The following is a 6,000-nucleotide window of genomic DNA, read 5'->3' as shown; positions in this document are numbered from 1 at the left end:
TTGTTCTATTAGATAATCTTCATCAGCTAATGTCACTTTTTGTGAATTTTGAAGCATTTATGTAATAAAAAAAGCACATAAAGCACATTTAGGCTTCATAATTCATAAAGGTCATGTTAACGGACTGATATTATCGCATGGAACAAAACTATAAGATCTCCTAAGCCTTAACCTCAGACCTTATTTTCGGCGTTTATCCCAAAACCCTATTCTTTCCCCATTAATTTTCCCCATAGGAATGGCTGAACAGACCAAAGGTAACTCATTTCAGGTTTTTACCCCAAGGCAAACATTTAGACTTTATTAGTACACACAGCTACAATGATGCACTTTCATGCTAGGTTTAGGACCTCATATTGAAGCTTATAGAGACCCCAACTGATTTATAGTACAATTGTACAAATCCACTTTGGTTTAGTTACAAACATCATGAAAACTCTAACGGAATAAATTCATTTGACTTGGTGAAAATCAGGTTTTTGGACCTAACTTGCTTGCTACTTTTTCCGTGTGGTTTCATCCTTCACAGACTCCATGAAATGATGAGCTCTTCCTAAATATTTGATCAAATATTCATTTTGTGTATGGTTTCCTAGAAACAAGGGTGCTCAACTTACCTCTTTGGCTCAACTTACCCCACTCTCCCCTATATGTTCCCCACTCACAAAGTATTGCAACAATAACATCTATTCCTCACATTTAAACATTTAGAGAGTTAAAAAATGCTCTCAAACACAATTTAACCAGGTGCTCTAGACTAGTGTCTGTGCAGCTGCCTGCATGTTTGACGTCCCTACATACAGACAGACTAGACGTTCTACTGATTAAAAACAAAAAACTATGTTTTAAGTGAGAAGTAGGCATTGGTCTGAAGATGAAAAACAAAGGAAATTCACAGGAGCACCGCAATGCCTACTTCACCCATGCTCTACCAAGGTTTTCCAGCACACAGCTTTGACCTACAGCAGTACCTATGTTGGTCTATTGTACTTCAAACAATGTGTATGCAGGTTGCTTAGGATTCAAACCTTCTCAAACAGCCTAATTCATACTCTTGGAGGAGGTGCACCCACAATAATGTGTTTTGTACTGCATATAAGGTAAAGTATTGGATTCTTCACACACCACACTAAGACATTATCCCATTCCACTACCTTTTTGAACTTTTATTACATGAAATAAAGCTTTGCTTTTATACTTACAAGACCGTCAGGCTTGATTGAGTGAGCGGTTTTGTCTTGTGGTAATGTGGTGCCTGCCTGTATTTCCTTAAACCTTTATTTTAACAATACATGCCATCTTTTTTGGTCAGTAGGCGCCCAACATAACAACAGGTGGTGGTGTGTTGGACACAGTCACTCATATAGATATAGAGGTCTATAGAACCTGACTGCATTACTGATTTCTGTAACTGTTAGCTTAACTGTGTAATATTGACATAAGCTCAGAACCACTTGTTTTACAAACATGGTCCTGTTTTATCAATTGCTGTGCTGATCAATGGACAGTTCATTACCTCTGTCAAATGAATATGTAGTCTACTGTTATGTTTGTATTTGTATTTATTTTTGCAGATGGTGACGCTAAAATAATATACATTTACAATAGGCCTACAGTGCCTTGCAAAAGTATTCATCCCCCTTGGCGTTTTTCCTATTTTGTTGCATTACAACCTGTAATTTAAATGGATTTGATTTGGATTTCATGTCATGGACATACACAAAATAGTGGAATGAAAAAAATACTTGTTTCAAAATATTCTACAAAATAAATAACGGAAAAGTGGTGCATGCATACGTATTCACCCCCTTTGCTATGAAGTCCCTAAATAAGATCTGGTGCAACCAATTACCTTCAGAAGTCACATTATTAGTTAAATAAAGTCCACCTGTGTGTCTTGGGGGTATGATCTTTGACCCTTTGTAACTTTCTCACTCATCATTATTCACAATTCATTCAGGATTATCTGTCAGCCAGCGAGAGAGCGGCCCCTCTCCAATCCCACTGAGCCCCAATGTGGGAAACATGCTGTCTTGGTTCCCAGTTGGGAATATACTGCTTAACATGGAGCCTTCTCTTCTCTGTCGGTGTGTCCTAACAGCGTTCTGCACAGGCAGCAGTAGAGGACAGTGAAAGGATCTTTACTGAGCTGATCTGCTCCATTGAGAAAAGGCACTCTTCCATCCAGAGCGAAGCTGATCAGAGCCCAGGAGAAATCTGACAGGCCTTCTGGGCTTGCCTGTTTGTCATGAATGCAGCTACATGCATAGACAAGTCTCTCAGATTGCTTTATTGACACGAAATACAATTTGTAGATATTGCCAACGCAGTAGGATAATGAAATACAGTTAATTTCAGTAGTAATAATAATAGTACATATACTTCTCTCTCTCTCTCTCTATTTAAAGGGGCTTTATTGGCATGGGAAACGTGTTTACATTCCCAAAGCAAGTGAAATAAACAATAAACAAAAGTGAGAAGACACAAAACAATATCAACCAAAAACTATTAGAAACTCCTCTCTCTCTCTCTTCAGACTAACCTGCTATCGTTGTCTGTCCTCATCAGTACTTTGACAGAGAAACTAGAGGACTAAGATCTCCAGCACAGGTGGGTTAAACAATACTTAAATAATACATCATGTAAGAACATCAACTTTAGACCAAAGATCCCAGTAACAGACAACACTTTATACATGTGTATTATACTTATAAATTCATCCTCTCTGTTGTGTTTGTGTGTCTGTAGTTAATATAGTGGATGTTCTTCTGCCTCCAGAGCCCAAGACCAGAGAACAGTTATTAAAATGTCTCTTCATCCTTCTGTAACTAACAGTATCTTGTACTGTATCTCAGTAGCTCACAAACCCTAATATTGCATTAGACAGCAATAGCAGATGTAGTAAAATACTGGGTTGCTATCTGACTCCTGCTATTGCTCCCATTTGATCTCTGCTATAATCAAAGACAGGGTTAATACAGTATCTGACTGAACTTATTGTTTTAACTCCCCTCATTGCTCTCTGCTCTTCTCCCAGATTCCTTCTCCCAGGTCTTCATATTCCACAGCATATGAAAACCGCTCTCTGGTGACAGAAATGTGGACGCTGTTACATCAGGAAAACAGGTGGTAATGACTCAGCATTAGGACGCAATGACAAGTCCAGGAGTTTCCACTGTCATCATGGTGGTTATTGTTTCAGACACACTACTGTTGAGATTTCAGGCCCTCAGTCCTCCAAAGTAGGACCTGATCACACGGCAGGTCCTCTGTTATTCTACAGCGTTTCTGACACAATACCTCTCCTCCGAGTCCAGACCACATTCACTCAGCCCCTCTATCCTGTGTTTTGGTTTTGGACATATAACGATATTGTAGAGCTATGTAAATTGTGATCAAGGTTGCCTTACTAGAGAGATGCTTTATTATGTTATTTAACCCTGTGCAATTATTGCATTTTGTGATTTAAGATGTGATCTTTAGCATAGTAAATGTTTCAATCTTGTACATTCACATTAATCTCAAATCAAATCAAATGGTCCGGGTAGCCATGATTAGCTGTTCAGGAGTCTTATGGCTTGGGGGTAGGAGCTGTTAAGAAGCCTTTTGGACCTAGACTTGGCGCTCCGGTACCGCTTGCCATGCGGTAGCAGAGAGAACAGTCTATGACTAGGGTGGCTGGAGTCTTTGACAATTTTTAGGGCCTTCCTCTGACACTGCCTGGTATAGAGGTCCTGGATGGCAGGTGTACTGGGCCGTACGCACTACCCTCTGTAGTGCTTTGTGGTCGGAGGCCGAACAGTTGCCATACCAGGCAGTGATGCAATCAATCAGAAAGCTCTCGATGGTGCAGCTGTATAACGTTTTGAGGATCTGAGGACCCATGCCAAATCTTTTCAGTCTCCTGAGGGGGAATAGGGTTTGTCGTGCCCTCTTCACGACTGTCTTGGTGTGTTTGGACCATGATAGTTTGTTGGTGATGTGGACACCTGTTCCACTACAGCCCCGTCGATGAGAATGGGGGAGTGCTCAGTCCTCTTTTTTTTTCCTGTAGTCCACAATCATCTCCTTTGTCTTGATCACGTTGAGGGAGAGGTTGTTATCCTGGCACCACACGGCCAGGTCTCTGACCTCCTCCCTATAGGCTGTCTCATCGTTGTCGGTGATCAGGCCTACCACTGTTGTGTCATTGGCAAACTTAATGATGGTGTTGGAGTCGTGCCCGGCCATGCAGTCATGGGTGAACAGGGAGTACAGGAGGGGCCCCCATGTTGAGGATCAGCGTGGCAGATGTGTTGTTACCTACCCTTACCACCAGGATCCAGTTGCAGAGGGAAGTGTTCAGTCCCAGGGTCCTTAGCTTAGTGATGAGCTTTGAGGGCACTATGGTGTTGAACGCTGAGCTGTAGTCAATGAATAGCATTCTCACGTAGGTGTTCCTCTTGTCCAGGTGGGAAAGGGCAGTGTGGAGTGCAATACAGATTGCATCATCTGTGGATCTGTTGGGGCGTATGCAAATTGGATTGGGTCTAGGGTTTCTGGGATAATGGTGTTGATGTGAGCCATGACCAGCCTTTCAAAGCACTTCAGTGCTATGGGTCGGTAGTCATTTAGGCAGGTTATCTTAGTGTTCTTGGGCACAGGGACTATGGTGGTCTGCTTGAAACATGTTGGTATTACAGACTCAGTCAGGGACATGTTGAAAATGTCAGTGAAGACACTTGCCAGTTGGTCAGCGCATGCTCGGAGTACACGTCCTGGTAATCCGTCTGGCCCTGCGGCCTTGTGAATGTTGACCTGCTTAAAAGTCTTACTCACATCGGCTACAGAGAGCGTGATCACATAGTCATCCGGAACAGCTGATGCTCGAAGCGAGCATATAAGTGATTTACAGTGGGGAGAACAAGTATTTGATACACTGCCGATTTTGCAGGTTTTCCTACTTAAAAAGCATGTAGAGGTCTGTAATTTTTACCATAGGTACACTTTAACTGTGAGAGACAGAATCTAAAACAAAAATCCAGAAAATCACATTGTATGATTTTTAAGTAATTAATTTGCATTTTATTGCATGACATAAGTATTTGATCACCTACCAACCAGTAAGAATTCCGGCTCTCACAGACCTGTTAGTTTTTCTTTAAGAAGCCCTCCTGTTCTCCACTCATTACCTGTATTAACTGCACCTGTTTGAACTCGTTACCTGTATAAAAGACACCTGTCCACACACTCAATCAAACAGACTCCAACCTCTCCACAATGGCCAAGACCAGAAAGCTGTGTAAGGACATCAGGGATAAAATTGTAGACCTGCACAAGGCTGGGATGGGCTACAGGACAATAGGCAAGCAGCTTCGTGAGAAGGCAACAACTGTTGACGCAATTATTAGAAAATGGAAGAAGTTCAAGATGACGGTCAATCACCCTCGGTCTGGGGCTCCATGCAAGATCTCACCTCGTGGGGCATCAATGATCATGAGGAAGGTGAGGGATCAGCCCAGAACTACACGGCAGGACCTGGTCAATGACCTGAAGAGAGCTGGGACCACAGTCTCAAAGAAAACCATTAGTAACACACTACGCCATCATGGATTAAAATCCTGCAGCGCACGCAAGGTCCCCCTGCTCAAGCCAGTGCATGTCCAGGCCCGTCTGAAGTTTGCCAATGACCATCTGGATGATCCAGAGGAGGAATGGGAGAAGGTCATGTGGTCTGATGAGACAAAAATTGAGCTTTTTGGTCTAAACTCCACTCGCCGTGTTTGGAGGAAGAATAAGGATGAGTACAACCCCAAGAACACCATCCCAACCATGAAGCATGGAGGTGGAAACATCATTCTTTGGGGATGCTTTTCTGCTAAGGGGACAGGACAACTGCACCGTATTGAGGGGAGGATGGATGGGGCCATGTATCGTGAGATCTTGGCCAACAACCCCCTTCCCTCAGTAAGAGCATTGAAGATGGGTCGTGGCTGGGTCTTCCAGCATGACAACGACCCA

The sequence above is a fragment of the Coregonus clupeaformis genome, chromosome 8 (assembly GCF_020615455.1).
Source record: "Coregonus clupeaformis isolate EN_2021a chromosome 8, ASM2061545v1, whole genome shotgun sequence".
In the NCBI taxonomy this organism is placed as follows: domain Eukaryota; kingdom Metazoa; phylum Chordata; class Actinopteri; order Salmoniformes; family Salmonidae; genus Coregonus; species Coregonus clupeaformis.
The sequence above is the reverse complement of the archived record's forward strand: the minus strand, read 5'-3'. Positions refer to the sequence as shown.